The sequence below is a fragment of the Chiloscyllium plagiosum genome, chromosome 11, assembly GCF_004010195.1.
Source record: "Chiloscyllium plagiosum isolate BGI_BamShark_2017 chromosome 11, ASM401019v2, whole genome shotgun sequence".
In the NCBI taxonomy this organism is placed as follows: domain Eukaryota; kingdom Metazoa; phylum Chordata; class Chondrichthyes; order Orectolobiformes; family Hemiscylliidae; genus Chiloscyllium; species Chiloscyllium plagiosum.
This window is the reverse complement of record NC_057720.1, coordinates 75,205,367-75,229,214: the sequence shown is the minus strand read 5'-3', so window position 1 is coordinate 75,229,214 and position 23,848 is coordinate 75,205,367. Positions and strand designations below refer to the sequence as shown.

Below are 23,848 nucleotides of genomic sequence, written 5' to 3'. Positions count from 1 at the left end.
GGGGGGGAGTTTGCAGGGTGTGACCGGGGACGTTGAGGATTGGAGAGGGGGTTCGCAGAGTGTGACCTGGGACTTGGAGAATTGGGGAGGGGGTTTGCAGGGTATGGTGTGGGATGTGGAGGATTGAGGAGGGGGTTTGCAGGGTATGGTGTGGGATGTGGAGGAATGGGGAGGGAGTTTGCAGGGTATGGTCTGGAACATGGAGGATTGGTGCATCCAGAGAAAAGACAGATGGTGAGGTCGCTGCTTTGGAGGTCTCACATGTGTTAGGCCTGGTGTTCTGGGTATGGTCATCTGGGGGTGTGGAGACAGTACAGCAAGATAAGAAAATTAGGACCTCTGAGGATGGTGTACCAATCTGTGGCTAGCAGAGTCCTTACAGAGGTCTGAGTTCCCAACAATTTGATTAGCCCCAGTGATACTGCTCTCTGTCAATGGCCTTTACAACATCCTTCAGAAGGAAGGGACCCATGTGTTCATTCCTACCCTACAGAGGGACATAACAACACTGGGCACTATGAGCATTCAGTAAAGAGTGATTGCGAAAACATAACATTGTTTCTTCCAAAATAAAGGAAATGTCTCTCAGTCCCCTGTAACCATGCATGCCAGTACACTTAACACACTAGGCTAGTCTCACTAACAATGATGTGCACATGTAAGGAATGTAGTGTAAATATTTCTGAAAGAAGTGAAATTTAATTTTGGAAAGTACCTTTGTGCTGTCAGATTTCCTGTTCATGACAATGGAGAAGGAAAGTTGTGGTTGTGATGCAGGGCCTCCTTGTTTGACCAAGGGGTTCTTACCTTGGGGGTTTCACGATTGAAAAGTTTCTCCAGTCACTAAATCTTGTGTTTCACATCCACAGCCCTGGCACTTGGAATATTAACTATAATCGTGTGGATGGGGTTGGGGGAGGAGAAAGCAGATGTAACTGAAACTGTGTACCACAGGTCATGAATAGTGCCCTGTTGATATGTTAGTGCGGATGTGTATAAACGTGTCCAGAATGCCGCATCACTGCACGACTGTCAGGGGACCGAGCAACAGCGTATCAGTTCACCGTATGAGTTGAGAAATATATTTCATGAGCTCCAGCATTTGAATCCAAAAACATGATTATTTTAAGCCCTTGGGAGCCATTAATAAATGCCAAATCAGCTTGGCACCAGGACTTGCCCTGCAGTCCCTGCAGAGTGCAGAGAGGATGCCCAAAGATCAAATGGATGGGATCCCCTTTCTCTCCTTAACATCCGTTTGGTCAGTGTTGGGCTCTTTGTACCTGTTAGCTGTTGCTGGAACCCAGTGCAAGGCCAGGAATCAGGCGTAGCTGTATGGGGGCTGCAGCTGGGGTAAGATTGTTAACTGTGGTTGAGGCTATTCTGGGAATGTTTGTCACGTGATAGGCTGAGACTGTTGGAGACAAGCTGCCATTTGCCCATTCTGGGGGCGCACTGTATTCCCATGCCAATTGGAAAACAAACAGGTACCTTGTTACATCATTGATTTGATTAGTTGTTTTTTAATTCCCAACACCACCATCTCCAGTGTTGTTACACTAAGCAAATTAAAACAAATAAGAACACCACTTCTATTGTGAAGAGCAGTTTCTGTACCATGTGCAGCATCTACAGGTTAGTAGCCTGTGTCTGCAAAGACAGATGATAGTCTGTTTTTTCACCGACCCACAGGAGATGAAAAGAGATTTTCTCCATCATAAAGATTCAGGCCATCGGTCAACTGGCCTCTTTATCCAATAAGACATTTTTAATTTCTCTCCTTGGGTTGCTAGGAGCAGCATCCTGGAGATTAAGTTGCAATTCCTGGAGATTCCCAGATAATCCTATGGAGTTAGTGCCGCTAAGTTCCCACCCGCTGCTCCTCATGTCCACACTTCACTCTGCCCCAGGCTAGGCCAATAACCTGGACCAGGCAAGTTAGCAACGTCACCCTTCTTAAAGCGACACCACGCCGGAGTTACATTGCACCTATTGGTTACCAAGAGAGTGAAGCCCACCCTAATAACCGTCACCATCAATAATGGCTTTTCAGCAGATGGCTTAGCTAAGGGGGCTGTCAGGCTGAGGGGTCAGTGCTTCTGTGAAAAGTAACAGCACTTCAGCAAAAGGAGATCTTTTCTGTATACTCACACAATTGAGAAGGTTAATATCCAAGGGTAGCTCATCAATCACATCAAATTGCATGAGTTTATACTAACCAGCTTCTTGGAGCCGTCCCCTCTGGGCAAATGGAGGGTCGGCTGCTAAAGAGGGTCAGAATGTTGATTATAATTGTGTAGAAGCGGCCGGGGAAGCAAAAAGAGAGAAGGCAGATGTGGTGCATAGTCCCAGTTACAAGGTCATAAATGGTGCCCTGTCAATAAAATCTTGGTCAGTGTGTCCATGAGGAATGTATCCAGAATGCCACATCACTGCACTACTGTCAGGGGGCTGAGCTATAGTGTATCAGTCCACAATGGGGACTCAGGAAATAGCATCTGGATCTGGCACTCAGTAGGCACAATATCACTCAATGTCTCATACTAGGCCTTAGACAAGCGTGTAGGGCTGCCACAGGCAAGTTGCCACCCAGAGTCAGCTCACAGTGAGATTTTAGATCAGGCTACAGGGTCAGCCTGTCAACTGGTCCTGTCTCTTTAATGCAGGCCCTGATCTCTGTGATCACTGTGCTTTTGGATATTTTTAAATCTCAATAATGAATGAATTAATCTTTTTATCAGACCACTGCCAGCCACGAGCACTGTTAGCAAGATGAAGTTAGCAGTAATTGCTGCTTTGTCCCCAAGGTTTAATGACAAAATATACTGGAAGCAATAGGCAAATCAAATTGCAAATGCTCTGTGCTGTGTAAAAGCGTCAGAATTTTGATTTTTGAAGAATCAGCATCACCGAAGGGTCATAGGCACCGAACAATTACATTTCATATTTAATCTTAGAATCCAAAACTTAAGCGTTGGTCCATTTTGTTTACAATCTGATGACATTTTGTTTCAATATTGATGCCCAATGTAGCTCTTTCCACAAGGTGTGAGCGATTGCTATAGACATCCTGAAGTCGGTCAGTTGTGTTTTACAGACAGGGAGGGACATATGGGTCTACGTTTATCAGAATGGTGCTTACTGCAAGATTTCCTGTCCACTGTTGGTCATTTAAAATCCATGGACACCTGGACCTACATTATTGAAGCAGACCCATCGACCCAACAAGTCCACAGCGACCCTCCAAAGAGTAATCCCCCCAGACCCATTCCCCACCCTATATTTACCCTTGACTAATGCAACCATCACTATGGGCAATTTAGCATGACCAATTCATCTGACCTGCACATCTTTGTGGGAAGTGTGGGAGGAAACCGGAGCACCTGGAGGAAACCCACGCAGACACGGGGAGAATGTGCAAACTCCACCCAGATGGTCACTTGAGGTGGGAATCAAACCTGAGTGCTGTGAGGCAGCAGTGCTAACCACTGAGCCACCGTGCCACCACTTTAAAATATCAATCTCATGAGTATTATAATCATCAAAAAATTTTAAAAATCAGGAGAGAACGACATAGAGTCATAGAGATGTACAGCATGGAAACAGACTCTTCGGTCCAACCCGTCCATGCCGACCAGATATCCCAACCCAATCTAGTTCCACCTGCCAGCACCCGGCCCATATCCCTCCAAACCCTTCCTATTCATATACTCATCTAAATGCCTCTTAAATGTTGCAATTGTACCGGCCTCCACCACTTGCTCTGGCAGCTCATTCTATACACATTCCACCCTCGGCATGAAAATGATGCCCCTTAGTCTCCTTTATCTCTTTCCCCTCTCACCATAAACCTATGCCCTCCAGTTCTGGACTCCCCCACCCCGGGAAGAGACTTTGTCTATTTACCCTATCCATGCTCCTCATGATTTTATAAAGTCACCCCTCAGCCTCTGACGCTCCAGGGAAAACAGCCCCAGCCTATTCAACTTCTCCCTATAGCTCAAATCCGCAAACCCTGTCAACATCCTTGTGAATCTTTTCTGAACCCTTTCAAGTTTCACAACACCGACCAGAATTGCACACAATATTCCAACAGTGGCCTAACCAATGTCCTGTACAACTGCAACATGATCTCTCAACTCCTGTACTCAATACTCTGACCAATACAAATGCTGCCTTCACTATCATTTCTACCTGTGACTCCACTTTCAAGGAGCTATGAACCTGCACTCCAAGGTCTCTTTGTTCAGCAACACTCCCTAGGACCTTACCATTAAGTATATAAGTCCTGCTAAGATTTGCTTTCCCAAAAGGCAGCACCTCACATTTATCTGAATTAAATTCCATCTGCCACTTCTCAGCCCATTGGCCCATCTGATCAAGATCCCATTGTAATTTGAGGTAACCTTCTTCACTGTCCACTATACCTCCAATTTTAGTGTCATCTGCAAACTTACTAATTATACCTCTTATGCTCACATCCAAATCATTTATATAAATGACAAAAAGTAGTGGATCCAGCACCAATCCTTGTGGCACTCCACTGGTCACAGGCCTCCAGTCTGAAAAACAACCCTCCACCACCACCCTCTGTCTTCTACCTTTGAGCCAGTTCTGTATCCAAATGGCTAATTCTCCCTGTATTCCATGAGATCTAACCTTGCTAACCAGTCTCCCATGGGGAACCTTGTCGAACACCTTAGTGAAGTCCATATAGATCACATCTACCACTCTACCCTCATCAATCCTCTTCGTTACTTCTTCATAATACTCAATTAAGTTTGTGAGACATGATTTCCCACACACAAAGCTATGTTGAGTATCCCTAATCAGTCCTTGCCTTTCTAAACACATGTACATACTAATCGTCGGGATTCCCTCCAACGACTTGCCCATCACCGACGTCAGGCTCACTGGTCTACAATTCCCTGGCTTGTCCTTACCACCCTTTTTAAACATCTCCATCCACAGATACAAACCCAAAAGGTAGGATATTGGAGCTATCAGAAAATAATAGTTTCAAATCTATTATTGGTAGGAATATAAGTAGCTGACAGCGGAGTAAGCCATTAGAAGGCACCGCAAGTGGGAAAATCTAAATCTCTACAGTGTAAATACTTTCCTTCTATTCTTTTTGCCTCATCTATTTATCTAGCTTTGGCTTAACACAGAAATCTGCTTCTGGTTCTGAAGAATTCAACCCACGGAGGTTCTGCTCCAAACCTTGAGCCTCAGTCTCTTTTTAGTATCTGCCGACCCCCTCCTTGTAACCCGAAGGTGCTGCCTGGTCCTGTTAAAGTGTGCTGAGGGTAAAAATGCTGGAGAGAGAAATCTTCTCATGGCGAAGATAATTCAAAGGTGTGAGGGAGAACCAAACAATGAACGGAGTGAAGCTGTCGGGTTCCATTCTCGTCTAACCAGTTGACGCCATTTTCCCTTCACACCCTGGGCACTACGTCCTCTGGTGTCCCATTTGGATCTATCCTCGGTGCCCTCCCATTTCTGATGGATGTGATGTCTCTCTGTGGCATCATCCGAAAACACCGACGAAATATTATAGGGAGATGCGGGCTGATAGTGAGGTTGATGGCAGAACTGGACAAGAGTCCACTGAGGCCTATGTTGACATTAGGAGCGTTTTGCTGCATCTTTTACGATTTGACAAACAGCGCAATGAGATCCTGACTCAGCAATGGTGAGGTGCCACTTCATGGGAGATATTGCTTGCTCAGCATCTTATTAATGGCCCAATTTGCCTCATTAATGTTCAGCTTTCCATCTCATCAAATTTGCCCCCAAACAAGCTGAATGTTAACAGGCCTCCATATGGAGGTCGGAGTGAGTATCTGGCAATTTCCACTCATTGCCTGCTCCAGAGGAACTCCGTGTTGATCTCATGGTATACTCCAAGGCACCAGGCTCATACACCCCATGCCCATGGACATGAGCATTCAATGTGTGCCATCTTCTGAAAACACTCATGGCACATCTCTGATCCATTACAGGACTGTTTCTGCACCTCAATGTTTCACTCGAAGCTACATTGGCCCCCATCATTGTAATGCTGCAGCAAGGAAACTGTGTGTTCAGGGATATGCTCCCAGCTCTTGGACTGCGTCAGGCTGTATTTCTGGGCTCTTTGCTCGTTGCCACAGCCCTCAGTCATCCTGAGCCCACCTGAACGCTCACAGCAAGCTTGCTTTGCAGTGCCGAATCTCATTTTACACCTTACCCCATCAGCCAGAGATACCAGTCCACTCGCTTCGACCCAATCAGTTTGCCCGACAGATGCTGTCCACATTGTGTCCACATAGGTGCTGAGCAGCCAAATGTCAGGCAGCTCCCCTCCCCCCACTGCTCCCCTTCTTGACTTGTTCTTTCTTATTTTGGCCAGTTTTGCTCCTGCAGTGAGAGAGAGAGAGACAGGTAATCTAGGAAATGAAGATGGATGGCACAATCGTTATTGCTAATGCATATGGGAGGTGCCCCGAGTAAGTGAGTGGGCAGTGCAGGTGGCATTCAGGGTGAGTGAGGTGAGGTGAGTGAGAACTAGTGAGGGAAGATGTTGCAGGCAATAGTGAGAATACACCTTGCCTGGAGATAGATACAGCCGCAGAGAGACAGTAGGTCTGTGTGTGTGAGAGGAATCAGTGAGGACGTTGGCACTGAAGCTGGCAGAGTTGTGAAGGGCATTGACCTTCTACAACAATGGATCTCAGATGTCTGAGACTACTTTAACCTGGGTGACAACTTTGGCCTAGGTTGGCATGGATACGGTGAGAAATCTGATTGGGCTTCTCAGTGAAAAAGCTCAACGCCACTAACATTTACCCAGAATAACATTAAGATTTAGCCCACAATGTCTGGTTCCAAATGTACCGTGTTGATTCTCAGCTTTACCTTGTGACATGTCCAGATCTTGGGTGCTGCATTCTGCCAATGTCCCATCTTCCACCCTCCTTAAACCTGAGCTTAGAATGTTCATTGATTCCCTCCCTAAATCCCCCTCTCCATTTTAAAAAATGTCTCTTGAAATTTAATCTACTGAGCAAGATTTGGGTAATCTGTCCTAAATGCCTCTTTAGGTCAAATTTTGTTTGATAATGCTCATGGGAAGCCCATGTTTAAGTGCTGTACACATACTTGTTGTGTGGGGTTATGGGAATGGAGTGGGGGTTTAGTCTGGGCGGGATGGTCTTTGGAGTGTCTGTGCAGACTCGAAGGGCCAAATGGCCTCTTTCTGCACTGGAGGGATTCTATGATTTTATGAAAATCTTAAAGCAAGGCATGGTCAGCACTCTCAAGTGGGCAAGCAAGATGGCACCGCACTGCTTCACGGGAAGAACAAGTGAACTAGCCCTGGTTGTCTTTGCGTTTATCCCTCAATGAACATCCCTAAAACAGATTAGCTGGTCATGATCACATTTGCTGATTGTGGGGACCACCCTTTTGAACATGGCTGCCATTGTGTTGACATCGCCACTAGGTGGAGCACCATGGCCACATGCGCAGAATCGGAATAAGAAATGGATCACGGTTCACATACATGACAACCACTGAATATCAACCTGGAAACAGCAATTATGCTTTTTAAAATGAGGACGAAGCTGAATGTGTTCATGTAACTAATCACAGAATTTCCACAATGCAGAAAGAGGCCATTCAGCCCAACAGGTCTCTGCTGACCCTCTGAAGAGCATCCCACTTTGGCCCACCCCTCTACTCTGTCTATATAACTCTGCATTTGCCATGGCTAATCTACCTAGCCTGCACATCCCTGGACACTATGGGCAATTCAGCATGGCTAATCCACCTAACCTGCACATCTTTTGATTGTGGGAGGAAACCTGCACAGACACTGGGAGAATGAGCAAACTCCTGAGGGTCACCCAAGGCTGGAATCGAATCGGGGTCCCTGGTGCTGTCAGGCAGCTGTGCTAACCACTGGCAATTTCTCTTCTGGAATATGGTATCCGAGCCAATGAAATGTTTGACTCAAATACTTTTTAACACAACCAGTGGCTGAAGTTGCTGCCATTTTAAACAGGAAGTGAGCAAACTGAATTGTAACGCAAGTTTGCACTTTTTTAAAAAAGAAATGCCATTTTACTCAGGATCCTGATGTACTAAATTTAGTTTAGTCAGTAAGTTTTTCCTCCTCAGTCAAGTGCATTATTTCAACATAGTAACAGCTTGCATTAACTAGGCAGTGCGTAATTTGCTCTATTCCCTAAATGGCAGTGCCCTATCTCCTGCATTGGAAACACATACACTCGGTTTTACTGTTAAACCAATCACTACACCATGAGAAGTATCATTGCATTGGCTGTAAAGCCCTCTGGGAAATTCTGAAGTTGTGAAAGGCACTGTTTAAATGCAAGGATTTGTCTTTCCTCTATTAGTGTGTTAAAAATATTCTGTGTTTATGCTGACGCTGAATAAATATGTGGCACCCTTCTCTTGCAGTCATGACTATTAAAATTGTTTATTTTCTAGTAGTCTGCTGAGGGTCAGCTCAAATCTCCTTCATTTTTCTCTGAGTTCGTTTATTCATCTTTGCACTTTGCTACTTTACTTAAATATGAAAGGTGGCTGAGAAGATAGAAAGCTAGATGCTTTTCCATTAAGTTGTCAGGAGTTTTTCTGTTTCTCTCAGATAATTGATTCTATGAGGGTGTCTCCAAAGCCATTTTCCTCTTTTAAAAGTCTGCTATGCCTTTGGGAGACCAGACATTTATTTGTATGTTCAACATATTTCAGCCCTCTTTTGAACATCTAGTACTTTGCTGCAGTGCAGATTTCCCAGGAGTTGGTGACAGCGATTGTTCACAGCAACCTTTGCTCAGTTTGTTTGAATCTCCGAGAGCTGAGCTCAGCCAAAGCAAACTCGGTGCTGCCTCGGGTGAGCTCAGCTCATGCCCCATTGCAGCACAATCACCTGTGAATCACAAAGTTCCAAGATCGACTGCGGTATTTGGCTGGCTCTCCAAGTACTGCATTGAGTGTTATACTTCGGAGCTGTTGTCCTTCTGATGAGAATTTCAACTGAGTCTCCATCTACGCTCTCTTACCTGATTCTCTTGGTCAATATCAACATAACAAAAACAGGCTACCTGGTCATCGCCACATTATGCAGCATGCATATTGGCTACAGCATTTTCTGCATTGCATCAGCGATGAGACTTTAGCAGGCTATTAGATTAACTCAAAGTCTTTTTGTTTCTTTAACGTGAGCTCTTTTTAACAGACAGATATTACAATAGGAAGGTACAGTAGCTGACGTTGTGGTGATGCCTAATAGAGCAAAGGGTCACTTTCATTCAAATGTCTCATTGAAGAATGCAACAGTGTAGATATCAATCACACCATCACACTTTTGTAGTTGTGACTTAATCTTTCACAGGATTTTGGAATTCAGCCCCTGCTCCTGAGGAGTGTGTTGTTTATAATTTTATTCTGCATCATATGGAGAGCTTGGAAACGCTGGGTAGTTTTCCTGAGAGCAGAGGAGATTTTAATTGAAGCATTGAAATCAATAAATGGGTTTTGATAGAGTTGGCAAAAGAATCTGAAGGGAGATGAGAATTTTCTTTCTCACACATTTATGGTCTGAAATTTATGATCTCTGCCTGGAAGAAAAGTGACCTTGAGAAGGGAACTGGCTGGTAGAGGAAAGGTTTGCAGGCCCAGGGGAGAGGACAAAGGATAGAACTAATTACAGAGCCTTGAGGAGAGACCAAGGGCAGGAAGTGAATGACCTCCTTTGGCCTTTAACACTCTATGACTGTACTTCTTGAGACTTTAAAAGGTTAAAGGTAGGCATTTTTTATCCAACCTGTTTAATAACATGGTAAGAACACCTTTGTATTTCATTACTAAAGAAAATGTTCCCATATTTAAATTGTGTAATTTACCAGTGAGGGGCAGCATATAAATAAATGAACTAGGAGCAGGAATAGACCATTCAGCCCCTTGTGCTTGCTGTGCTGTTCAGTATAATCATGGCTGATCTGGTTACACCACGTTCCTCTGTACCCCCAATAACCCTTTACCCCCTTATCAAGAATCTGTATCTCTACCTTAAACCATCAAAGATTATGCTTCCATGGCCTTTTTGCAGAAAAGTCACAATGACTCACCACCCTCCAACAGGAGAAAAACATTTACCTCACCTTTGTCTTAAATGGGTAATGTTTATTTTAAACAGTGACCCTAGTTCTGGACTCCCCCACAAGAGGAGCCATCCTATTCACATCCATGCTGGCGAAACCCCTTAGGACATTTTATGTTTCAACCATTGGCCCTTGCTGTTCTAAACATCAGATACAACCTTACCAACCTTTCATCAGAAAGCATTCCAGGTGTTAATCTGGGTATCAGTCATTGCTTCCAATGTATTTATTTACTTCCTTCCTTGAATAAACTGACGAATTCTACACACAGTACTCTCGATGTGGTCTCACCAGTGCCCTGTACTGCTGAAGCATACCTCTCTACATTTTGTATTCCATTCCCCTCACAATGACAAGACCTTTCCACTGGCTTACCAAATTACTTGCTGTGTCTGCTCACTGACCTTTAACAATTCATGCACAAGGGCACCCAGATCTCTCTGCCTCTCAGGCTTGTGCAGTCTCACACAGTTTTCATAATATGGCCTTCTTTTGTTTTTATTCTTCTTGCCAAAGTAAACAATTTCACATTTTCTCACACCATTCCTCATTTCATAAGTCTTTGCCCAGTCACTTAATCCATCTACATCCCTTGTCATCTTTACAACTTACGTTTGTGTTTATCTTTGTGTCAGCAGAAAATTTAGCTACCAAACCTTCGGTCCCTCCAACCAAATCATTTACATAAATTGTGAGAAGTTGAGGCCTCTGTATTGACCCCTGTGACATATCAATCATTGTGTCTTACCAATCAGAATGTGATACATTTATATCATCTCTCTTCCCTGTTAGCTCGGTAATCTTCGATTTGTGCTAATATGTTATCACCGCCCCCTGCCGCTTCCATCACCATTTATTCTCCACAATAACTTTTGGTGTGGCACCTTATCAAATCCTTGCTGGAAATCTTAAGTATAGGACACTCACCAGTCCCCCTTTAACTATAAATATTATGTCTTGAAAAAACACTCCAATAAATTGATTCAAGATGATTTTCCTTTCACAGAACAAGGTGGACTCTGCCTGATTACTTAAATCTATCTAAGTGCCCGAGTTTCTTTAATATCGGTTCCTCACATCTTATCTATGACAGATGTTAAGCCTAATCAGCCTTTAGCTTAATGCTTTCTGTCTCCCTCCTTTTTTGAGCAAACAAGCTCCATTTGCTATTTTCCAATCTATTGGAATTTTCCCCCACATGTAGGAAATTTTGGATGATTAAAACTATCGCTTAACTTAGGACCCTCGGATGAAGTCCGTCAGGATCCAGGTATTTGTCAGCCTGCAGCTCCAACAATTTACTCAGTACCAATTCCCGGGTGGTTGTAAATTGCTCGAGTTCCTCCCTCCCTTCCATTTCCTGATATACAGCTATTTTCATGGTTTTAGTAATTGGGAGTCAGTGTGTTAGAGTATTCTTACAGCATGCTGTGATGTGAATTCAATTGCAAAAATGAACAACGTTCAGTCCTCTAGTCTTTTCCAAGAGACTTCCTTTGCTGATTATAAGCAGTAGCAGCTTAGTTTGCCATGTCTATGATGTGCATCCTTCAATAGGAGAGAAAGAAGAAAAATAAATTTTCTCTTTGAAATAAATTGAACTTTAGTGATACTAATCTGCTCTGACTCGGGAGGAACACATCCCCAAAGTTATTCCAATCAAACTGACAGGTAAAAATGAACTTTTTAATAAGTGTGGTATGTATTGTGGTAATTCAAAGTTAGTGTTTGTGGAGCTGATTTCTGTATACGGGATTATGCATGTTGTTGTCATTGAGGTGGCTTGATGATACAAATGGTTCTGTGCCTGAGTGATAAGGAAAGAAAGCTGTGCAACATTTTTCAGAAATTCTCCTTGTAGTATGCTGTGTAAGTTTTTCACCCATTTTTTAATTAATGAGGTTTGACCTGAAAATGCTTTGTCTGGAGGGGAAGGAGATCTGCTAAATCTTGTCATTCTAAAAGCGCTTTTTTTCCTACGTAAGGTAAGGTCTTCAGTGAATATGTTGTAGGGGTCCTCTGTATGTGCAAGTTTTACTGTGTCCTCAAATTTACTCCCGAAATTCTTCATCCTTCACTTTTTTGATGTGCGTGAACGTTTGCTCAGTTTGCCAATACAAAGTGGTGTTGCTTCAGCTATACTTAAGAATGGAGGGCTCCGTATTCAGTGTTTTCCATTTAGGCATTATGTCTCTCTCAAGTGTCCTGCCAACATGCTTCAGTCCCAAGAGCAGAAAAGCACTCCCCGATGCAACAGCGTACAGGGTATTCATTTTTCCCCGTTTCTCACTCCTGCCAATTCCAGTGCTGAGTTTATATTTAAAATAAAAGACTTGCGTTTACTTAGCAATTTTTTTGGGGGGGGACCTCAAAGCACATTAATACCAATGAATTCCTTCTGAGGTGCAAGTGATGTGTAGTGCAGGGAATGTTGCAGCCAATATACGCACAGCAAGGTTCCACAATCAGCAAAGTAGGGATACCCAGATATTTTTGGGAATGTTAGTTGGGGGACAAAAGTCGGCTGGGACAACTCAGAGAATCTCCCTGCTCCCTGCTGTGGGATCTTTCTGTACCTGATCTGGTATCAACTAGCAACAGTTTTTCTTTTAACCAGGAGCTGAGTTCATAAAATGTAGGAGCAGAATTAAGCCGCTTGGCCAATCGAGTCTGCTCCGCCATTCGATCATGGCTGATTGGCTCCCTACTGCCATTTTCCTGCCTTCCCTCCATATCCCTTCAATCCATTACCAATTAAAAATCTGTCTAATTCCTCCTTACATTTACTCACTGTCCCACACTTTGGGTTAGTGAATTCCACTGGGTCAATTGCAGTCAGCATTGTATCGGGGCGGTTATGCCTGCATTTTGATCACCATTCTGAAAACAGTTCAGTTGGCAGTTTTTACTCTTCCACCCAACCTACCTCGCAAATGTCTCGTGCGAGGTAGTTTGGGTGGAACTGGTAGATCATGACACAACCATGAAGCAATCTGTGTCGAACCATGGAGAAATCTGTCACCCAGACACTTGTGGGTGACCATTGGCACTTTGGTCACACAATAGAGGGGAGAGTGGATTCCTCGAGTAATCAAAGGGGAGAGCAGCCAATATTTAGAGTCATAGAGATATACAGTATGGAAACAGACCCTTTGGTCCAATTCATCCATGCCAACCAGATATCCTAACCTACTCGGCTCCCATTTGCCAGCACCTGACTCATATCCTTCTAAATCCTTCCTATTCATATACCCATCCAGATGCCTTTTAAATGTTGTAATTGTATCAGCCTCCACCACTTTCTCTGGCAGCTCATTCCATACACACAACACCCTCTGCATGAAAAAGTTGCCCCTTAGGTCCCTTTTATACCTTCCCCCTTTCACCCTAAACCTATGCCCTCTAGTTCTGGACTCCCCCATCCCAGCGAAAAGACCATGTCTATTTACTCTATTCATGCCCCTCATGATTTTATTAACCTCAGTAAGGTTACCCCTCAAGTTCTGATGCTCCAGGGAAAACAGCCCCAGCCTGTTCAGCCTCTCCCTGTAGCTCAAATCCTCCCAACACTGGTAACATCCTTGTAAATCTTTTCTGAACCCCTTCAAGTTTCACAGCATCCTTCCGCTAGGAGAGAGACCAGATTGCACACAATATTCTAACAGTGACTGAACCGATGTCCTGTACAGCTATAACATGACCTCCCAACTCCTGTACTCAGTGCTCTGTCCAATAAAGGAAAGCATACCAAACACCTTCTTCACTACCCTATCTATCTGCAACTCTACTTTCAAGGAACTATGAACCTGCACTCCTTTAAAATGTAATATGATTTTAACAGTGTACATCAGTGAAGATTAACATCTTATATATTGTTTTACCAAACATACAAAAACAACACCTTGCCTTATATTCCATTAACGTAATAAAATGTCTTGAGGCTTTACAGGAGCAATCAAACTATTGATGTTAATCCATAAAAGATGTTAAGTTTAAAAAAAACCTTAAGCTCGGCCAAAGGAAGTGTTTAAGTAATAACTTAAAAGAGGGAGAGGCAGAGAAGCAAGGATGTTTGTTCAGGGAAGTTCAAAGGTTAGAGTTGAGGTCATTAAAGGTACATCCACCATTAGCAGGACAGACCCAATCAGGAATTCCACAAGAGGTCAGAAATTGGTGCAATGTTCATGGATGGTTGTAGAGCTGGGGAATGTTAAAGGGATGGGGGTGACAGGAACAAGAACACTGTCAAATGTCTGATTGCATTTAATACATATATTCCCTGTGGTCCTGCTCTGGAAACTTGACAGATTGCAACACCTAGAACCTACTCCACAATGAGTCGATAACATGGCGTATAATGTTCAGCTACTGACTTTGGATGAAGTAAGAATTTTGGTCTGAGCCAGTAAGAAGGAAGTGTGTTTTATCACCAGTTCCTATGGCATCTTTGGGAAAGGTTGCAGAAACAATACAGACTGTCCAACTAGAGCACTGACCGCTCAGCAGCCTTGTATTGTTACTCTGATTAACAGTCGTGAAGCCTGTACACGTTCTGATATATTGCTTACCCTCTCTCATTATCCTTGCAGCTAATATTTGATTTCAGAAAACACATAGTTTGACCTCTATCCCTGGAGGAAGCATGCTGCTGCATTTTTAAGAATGTTTTCTGTTTATATATCCTAATGTACAACTTAACAACATCCACCTATTGTGTTAGCATTTATTGCCCATCCCTAGTTATTCTTGAGAAGGGGTTGCTCAATCATTTCTTGAACACTTATAGTCTGGCTGTTGTGATATTTTTAGAAAGCCAATATGGTTGTCTACACTTTTCTTCCTCTGTCTCAGAAGTAACAAATCAATTGAATTTTATTTCAGATTTGTGTTTCACTTACGCCCCATATGAGAAATGAATAACATTACCTGTTTAATATTAATGATAGCACAGAAATGAGGCATTTGTCCAACTGGTTTATTCTCCTCACAACCTCGTCCACCTTTACTTCATCTCATTCAAACAGGATATTCTTTACTTTCTCTCTCCTGGACTTATCTAACTTCCTCTTAATTACAGCAATCATTTAGCAATTGCCTTCCACTACGTTTTGCTTATGGGGCTCAGTCATGTTTGCAAGTGCAGTCAGTTCAGCCTTTGGTAACTGCCCAGAACTACACCTTGATGCTGCCCACACTGTTTCTACTGTGTTTCGGTGTCTTTTCAATGTTCATCAATCGAGTGCTGGCAGGTCATGCATCAACTATCTTTTGATATTAGTGAATCTATGTGGGAGTTGGTTAGTTCATTTTGCTCGATGATTGGAGTGTGATGCAGCGTAGGGTCAACAACAGCGTGGGTTGAATTCCCATATCTGCCCCAGGTAGTTTATGCAGGTCTGCTTCCTTGCTTTGCCTCACGTTTGATGCACAGTGGTGCCTTTCAGCCTCAGAACCACTTGTCCCTGTCTAACAGAGAACCCTCCAGCACTATGGCTAATTATCTCCCCTTATCGAATTAATGTGCAATAATAAAAGATATGAGACCTTTTACTGTGCAACTGGATTGATTCAAACATGAATTTTACCAAAAATCAATTAAACACCAAAACAAAAGCTGTACACACTTCATTTTCTTGTTTAGATTAGATTCCCTGCAGTATGGAAACAGCTCCTTCGGCCCAACAAGTCCACATCGACCCTCTGAAGACTAACTCACCCAGAGCCATTCCCTACTCTATATTTACCCCTAAATAATGCACCTGACACTATGGGGCAATTTAGCATGGCAAATTTACCTAACCTGCACATCTTTGGACTGTGGGAGGAAACCAGACACGGGGAGATTGTACAAACTACACACAGACAGTCGCCCAAGGTGGGAATTGAACCTGGGTCCCTGGCGCTGTGAGGCAGCAGTGCTAACCACTGAGCTACCGTGCCACCCATTTATCTAGAGGATAAATTTGTATTTTTTGTGGCATTTTCTTAAAGCTGCAGATGTTGCACTCCTGAAATACTTTGTTAGGCTAATAAAATAATGTTTAAAGTATAATGCAAGCATTAGTTAAAGCTGCACTTACAGAAAAGACCAAATTAACAACTTATACAGAAAAATAGAGCTTCCTCTTTAAATTGTGCAGACACATTGGCAACGTCGTAATCATAGTCATAGTTATAATTAAGATGTTGCCAGTTGTTGAAAACTGCTAAAGTTCACGGATCTGTGACAGTTTTGTTGAAATGAGATAGTGGCAGTGGGTTACAATTGACGGCGTTACCCCCAGGCAGGGGGGCAAAGAGGAAGGAAGAAGCAACCAGAGTTTCAATTCTTCACTGATACTTTAATAAACCAATGCTAGTTGAAACTTTATTGCTGGAACAGCACAGCAGGTCAGGCAGCATCCAGGGAACAGGAGATTCGACGTTTCGGGCACAGGCCCTTCTTCAGGAATGTGCCCGAAACGTCGAATCTCCTGTTCCCTGGATGCTGCCTGACCTGCTGTGCTGTTCCAGCAATAAAGTTTCAACTTTGATCTCCAGCATCTGCAGACCTCACTTTCTCCTCTAAACCAATGCTAGATATAGTCAGAATCAGCTTTGGTGCCACTGTAGAGCGTGCTGGGGTGCACATGAGGAATGAGCATTCTGGAAGATGTATTGGCTGCACTTGCCACACGTCGAACTGTATTGCGGTAGGAATTGGATTCTTCTGGAGAAAGATTGAATGGAAATAATCTTACTGTCTGGGAGTTTGTGGATGTAAAACATCTATACATACAATGTAATTTATTTGTATTCTTGATGCATTCAATGACAGAGGAGAGAGAATTACAACTTCTCTTACGGCAGTTGTAAATAACCTTCATGAGACATAGAAATAGCCTGTGTTTGTCTCTGTTCACTGAGAGCCTTGTTGAAGGCATGCCATCACCAGAGAAACAGGCGATAATTAGGTGAATAAGACAATCTATTAAAAAGCCTTTGCCATTGTAACACAATAGATATTCAGCAATCAGACCATTGAGTTAATCTCTAACTGTCTGTTAGCATTTGTCTCAGCCAAAGAGAATTCCACTCGAGTTATTTTTATCTACTTCTTCATTTCCTCCTGCTTTTAATTTTCCTTTTGTTGTGTAAACTGGATTCCTGAGCTTGGGTTTACAATACTGTGCAAGTTTCTATCAAAGGGAAGCTGCATCGATTGATTTGCCTTCTCTCCAAGTAGGAGAGTGAGGTAAGAATTTCTGTGGTCTCTGTAAAACAATTTTGTAAGCACACTTGTGTTGATATCCTTTTCCTTCACTCAAAATGGTCAATTTCTATAAAATTGGCATGTGATTCTATCCTTCTTGGAAATACAGAACAGACCGAGCTCATTCAGCCCATCAACTAAGTGCTGCCCCTTTTGAAGAGCATTGCAGTTAGTTCCACTACCCCACTCTGGCTCCAGATCCCTGGATTTTATTTTCTCCTTTTGAGTAGTTATCCAGTTCCCTTTTGAAGGCTGCTATTGGATCTGTAGGCCTTACTTTATTAACCAGCACACCAGATCAAATTGCTAAGTGCTTTTCCTCAAGCTGTCTTGGTTATTCACTGGTTATTCAAAAAAGTTTATCTTAATTTAATCCATCTAAATACTTTCTGAATTTTAAACACCTCTTTCAACCATCTCTTCAACTTCACTCCAGTCTGTTCACATTGGTATAACTCCTGATTCTTGGAACTATTCTTGTAAACCTCTCTTGTAAACCTCTCTGGAATTAAGCCAGTTTTTCACATTGGTTTAACAGAGCCTCTTGTTCTTCATGCCGTCTTCATAAAGCTCAGGATTCCATATGATTAACTAATTTGGTAACCAGCTCTACCTCCTTCAAAGATTTGTACCCAAACACTTCCTGATCTCTCTCTTCTTACACTCACTGTGACATTGTACCATTGAACCTCTCCTCGTTCTCCCTCTCAAAATGCATCACTTCACACTCTTCCATAATGAATTTAATCTGCCACTTACCTTTGCCTTTTACCAGCCAATCTGACCTCTTGGAATTTAGTGCTTTCTGCTTCACTGTGTGCAACAAATCTATTGATACTCTTGCCCACTGCCTCCGTCCTTGAAAACCTCCAAGAACTCTGCTTTCTTCTAATTTTTGGACACTTGTTCTCCCCCTCCCCCCCTCCCCCCCCGGAATTCAATCCCTAAATCTGTCTGCCACTGTGGCACTCTCTTCACCTTTAGCATGCCCCTGAATTTAATAGCCAGCCAATGCGTGTTTGATAACAATCTTGTGAAACACTTTTGGTTACCTCCCTACATTAACAGCCCTATAAATGTGAACTAGGCGAAAGCGAGGTTAAAATATTCTGAAGGAGAACCGTAGCTTTTGGTTTTGAATTTGTAGTCTGTACTGGTTGTCCTGTTCAGATCCAAACTGTCTTGGTTTGAATGTAGTCTGGAGTCCATGTGGGATCAGTTGGTTGCGGATGTTTTCTGCTCCTCGGATGCTGTCTGACCTGCTGTGCTTTTCCAGCGCCACTCTAATCTTAACTATAAATGTGAACTGTTGCGTTTTTAATTTGTCAATCACATATAGGTGACCGGAGAGAATAGAAAACAATCTTCCCGCTGTGTTTGCTCTGAACTTAATTTTTATGCACAACACTGATGGTTTGGGTTCAGATCTGATGCTAAAGTGTTTAAAAACAAAAGATCTGAGACCAACTCCCAAGGTGCCTCCAGGGCACCCACCCCCGTTTAGACAAAGGTGGGGCAAGGAGCAAACAGCAAGGCTACTGCTAAAAAGATTGGCAGTTTGTATATGTCAACAAGGCAGGCAGCTCCTGATTTAACCTGCTCTTGCAATGAGCTGGGGCAAAAAACCCGATAGCTGAAGTGAGACGGAGCTTCAGGAAGGGAATAATTGTTGAACAGTGCTACTTGGGGTCCAGGGGGCAGAGGTCCTTCCTCTCTCGGGCATCCAAAGGTTCCACAGCGTGTAGTTCCCTGTCCCTCCACAATGGCATCCTGGGATTGGTAACCATGCCCCCGTTGGTTCTGAGCGTTGCTTTAACATGTTCCCCACATGCCTGTCGGGACCCATGTGGTGCACATTGTGGAGTTATAATTCCAGTAGATTCCTGTGTTTCACACCCGAGACTGTTCACTGTCCCTAGCTGACAGAGAGCTGAAACAAAACTGATATCTTGTGTCGGTTGCAAAGCAAGAGGCAGCAGGTGGGACTCTCAATGGGGTCATTGTTGAAGGACTCCCAGAATTAACCAGGCATCTGGATTACTGTTTTAGCACTTGTTATCACTGGCTGGGTTGGTGGCACTTTCACCTTTTGAGCCTTAAGTTTTGTGGGTTCCCGTTCCACCCCAGAATTTGAGCATTGAATTCTAGACTGATACACTGGTGTAACACTGAGGCGGTGCTGCATTGTTGAAGGTGCTGACCTTCAGGTAAATCATCTGCCCTCAGGTGACAGTCAAAGATCCCATTGTGAAGAAAAGCAAGGAAGTTAACCCCCTTGTCTCCCACATCACATCAGTGACCAGGCTTGAAAATCAAATAATTGGCTGTAAAGCATTTTGGTATATCCAGGTATAACATAAATGCAAGTCTTTCTTTGTGTTAGTGTCTTACCCTATTCCTTTCAGAGCAAGCTTTTGGTAATTAATGCTGGGACTATCAGAACTCCATGGATCTGCTGCACTTCTGGCTCCTCTCTGGCCATCATTGGTACCTCCCTTTATCCCAGTGAACCATTCATGTATGTTTTGTTCAAACTATAGTCCCAGGGTTGGTTGGGAGTATTTATTTGTGTCTGTTGAATTACTTGTTTCTACTGCTGCAGCAACCAGGTGTATGGTGCTATAATCACTTCCCGTGGACATGTACAAGTGAAACATTTTTACTTAGTATCAATTTGCACCCCTCAGCCTCTTTGGTCCATGGTACATGCTTGTATGCAGTTCTGCTTTCATTAAACCGCTGTAATTTCACGATGTCACTTAAGATTAATCCTGTTCTTAAGGTGTAGTAGACGTCCTGTGGGCAAATTTTTCCTGGAACACAGCCTGGAAATGCCAGCACGATAGATCTAGATGCTTTTTTTTGTCCTACTGCACAGTACAGATCAAGGACAAATTGCGGTTTTTGAAAGTTATTACATTTTCCTGAGATGTAACCTGTGCAACATTCTGCACTCCCACAAATCTCATTCTAATATGTGATCTAACACGAGTAGACTTTAATTATTGGTGATTGGTGAAGAGCACCATCCCACTGCCCAGTTAGTGATGGCATGTGGCCTGAGACACCTTAACAAAAATGATGGGCACCATAGTGGGCAATCAGGGAGGCCCATGCAACGGGATTAGGTGGGAATGATGGAGAGTGGGAGGGTTTGAACCCTATCTCCAACATCTAAGCTTTTTTCTCTCTCTTTCATTGAGTGAGCTAGCTGCCTGTGACAATGGATATAATTTGTCTCTTGTTGGAGTCACTTTTTGTTTCATACTTACTTAAGGGATGAACTGCCTGGATTGCATGCAAAAGAGCTCTTTTCACTGTATCTCGGTACATGTGACAATAATAAATCAAATAAATCAAACTTCCACACAGATACTTAGCTTGTTCATTGCAAGACGTGTGTACTCCACTGATTGACATAGATATGTATACAAGTCGATAGATCAGTGTAAAAGCTGGGATATAAAGCAGCAATACAGAAGGAACACGCAATGTATGTTTACAAATTGAGAGTCCAGCACAGTTGGGCACTTTGGAATTAATGTATATTGTTTCAATTACAGATACACTCAGATATACTCTCTCACCCACCCTCACACATGTGCACAGATCTATTTAGGAATTAAAAAGCAATTCAGCATCTGTTTATTTTAATGTGATGCAAGATGTTTCAGGTTTTTCTCAAACATTTGATTTAATAGACACCGTCAACAAAATTATGTTGAAAGCTTTTAGAAAAGAACTTGATGTTTCAGAGAGGAATTAAGAAAAATAGTAGACTTTTCCACAGATCTAATTTGATAAGACATCCATGAATATTTTATAACCTGTGGTTAATAAAAAGATGTGATAATTTTGAAAATGGATGGGGCTGGGTATTTCAGTGCACTCTATCAGTATAGTGCAGCTAATCTTTCTTGTGCGGTTGCTTTAAAAGTTGCTCTTTTTAATTTTTCCATGAAGTTGTATTATATGTCTTGGCCCTTTAGAGGATTCACTTTAACCTGTTGGCTTTGCAAGCACACATAAACAAAGACATTCCAGTGACAATGAGAGGACCATCAAACCCTCTTAAGATTGGCAAAAACCACTACCTCAAAATTACAACAGAAGCAGGAAATCTGGAATAAAAATACACAAAATGCTGGAAATACTAGACAGATCAGTTAGTATCTGTACAAACATTCCAACAAAGGCCGCAATCTGAAATGTTAGCTTTGCTTCTCTCTCCATCGATTCTTCAGTCCGTACCATTGAGATAAAATTAACTCCCAGGATTCATGGTGTGTCAACAGTGTTTCGCTGGCATCTGCTACATAGGTCCTCAATATTGTACTGTGTGAGGGCTGAGACTATTGCATGGTACTTGGTTCCTTGTGCTATTTTGGCTTATGTCATTGGTCTGAATTGTTGGTAAAGTAAACCTCAGCTCTCACCCTTAGTGTTAAGGGTTTAGATGGTAAGCGTGTACAAGACAATTTTCTGATTCAGTATGTGGATGTACCTACGAGAGAAGGTGCAAAACTTGACCTACTCTTGGGAAATAAAACAGGGCAGGTGACTGAGGTGTCAGTGGGGGAGTACTTTGGGGCCAGCGACCATAATTCTATTAGTTTTAAAATAGTGATGGAAAAGGATAGACCAGATCTAAAAGTTGAAGTTCTAAATTGGAGAAAGGCCAATTTTGACACTATTAGTCAAGAACTTTCAAAAGCAAATAGGGGGCAGATGTTCTCAGGTAAAGGGATGGCTGGAAAATGGGAAGCCTTCAGAAATGAGATAACGAGAGTCCAGAGACGGTATATTCCTGTCAGGGTGAAAGGAAAGGCTGGTAGCTATAGGGAATGCTGAATGACTAAAGAAATTGAGGGTTTGGTGAAGAAAAAGAAGGAAGCATATGTGAGGTATAGACAGACTAGATCGAGTGACCTGTCCTACATGCCTATCTTCCTTTCCACCTAGCCGCTCCACCCTCTTCTCTGACCTATCACCTTCATCCCCACCCCCATTCACCCATTGTACTCTATGCTACCTTCCCCCCACCCTCCTCTCTGATCTATCACCTCCATCCCCACTCCCATTCACCTATTGTACTCTATGCTACTTTCTCCTCACCCCTATTTATCTCTCAACTCTGCAGGCATCCCGCCTCTATTCCTGATGAAGGGCTTTTTCCCGAAACGTCGATTTCCCTGCTCCTCAGATGCTGCCTGACCTGCTGTGCTTTTCCAGCACCACTTTAATCTAGACTCTGGTTTCTAGCATCTGCAGTCCTTGTTTTTTACCTATGTATTTGGAAAGTCAAGGACTGATTGGGGATGGTCAACATGGCTTAGTGCGTGGGAAATCATGTCTAACAAACTTGATTGAATTTTTTCATGAAGTAACAAAGAGGATCGATGAGGGCAGAGTGGTAGATGTGATTTTTATGACCGTCAGTAAGGCGTTTGATAAGGTTCCTCATGGGAGACTGGTTCACAAGGTTAGATCTCATACAGAACTGGCTCAAAGGTAGAAGACAGAGGATGGTAGTGGAGGGTTGTTTTTCAGATTGCAGGCCTGTGACCAGTGGAGTGCCACAAGGATCAGTACTGGATCCACTACCTTTTGTCATTTATATAAATAATTTGCATGTGAGCTTAAGAGGTATAGTTAGTAAGTTTGCAGATGATACCAAAATTGGAGGTGTAGTGGACAGCAAAGAAGGTTACCTCAAATTACAATGGGATCTTGATCAGATGGGCCAATGGAGTGAGAAGTGGTAGATGGAGTTTAATTCAGATAAATGTGAGGTGCTGCATTTTGGGAAAGCAAATCTTAGCAGGACTTATACACTTAATGGTAAGGTCCCAGAAGAGTGTTGCTGAACAAAGAGACCTTGGAGTGCAGGTTCATAGCTCCTTGAAAGCGGAGTCGCAGATAGATAGGATAGTGAAGAAGGCGTTTGCTTTCCTTTATTGGTCAGAGTATTGAGTACAGGAGTTGGGAAGTCATGTTACGGCTGTACAGAACATTGTTTAGGCCACTGTTGGAATATTGCATGCGATTCTGGTCTTCCTATCGGAAAGATGTTGTGAAACTTGAAAGGTTTCAGAAAAGATTGACAAGGATTTTGCCAGAGTTTGAGGATTTGAGCTATAGGGAGAAGTTGAATAGGCTGGGGCTGTTTTCCCTCGAGCGTCGGAGACTGAGGGGTGACCTTGTAGAGGTTTATAAAATCATGAGCGACATGGATAGGGTAAATAGGCAAAGTCTTTTCCCTGCGGTGGGGGAGTCCAGAACTAGAGGGTATAGGTTTAGGGTGAGAAGGGAAATATATAAAAGAGACCTAAAAGGCAACTTTTTTCATGCAGAGGGAATGAACTGCCAGAGGAAGTGGTGGAAGCTGGTACAATTGCAACATTTAAGACGCATTTGGATGGGT

The 23,848-nt window shown here is 43.0% G+C and overlaps 1 protein-coding gene across 5 annotated transcripts in view; it reads left to right on the top strand.

The window, feature by feature from the left end:
* The window catches only part of nos1apa (nitric oxide synthase 1 (neuronal) adaptor protein a), a 385,272-nt gene that overhangs the window by 229,341 nt on the left and 132,083 nt on the right, over positions 1-23,848 (top strand). The gene's annotated exons all lie outside the window — the stretch shown is intronic.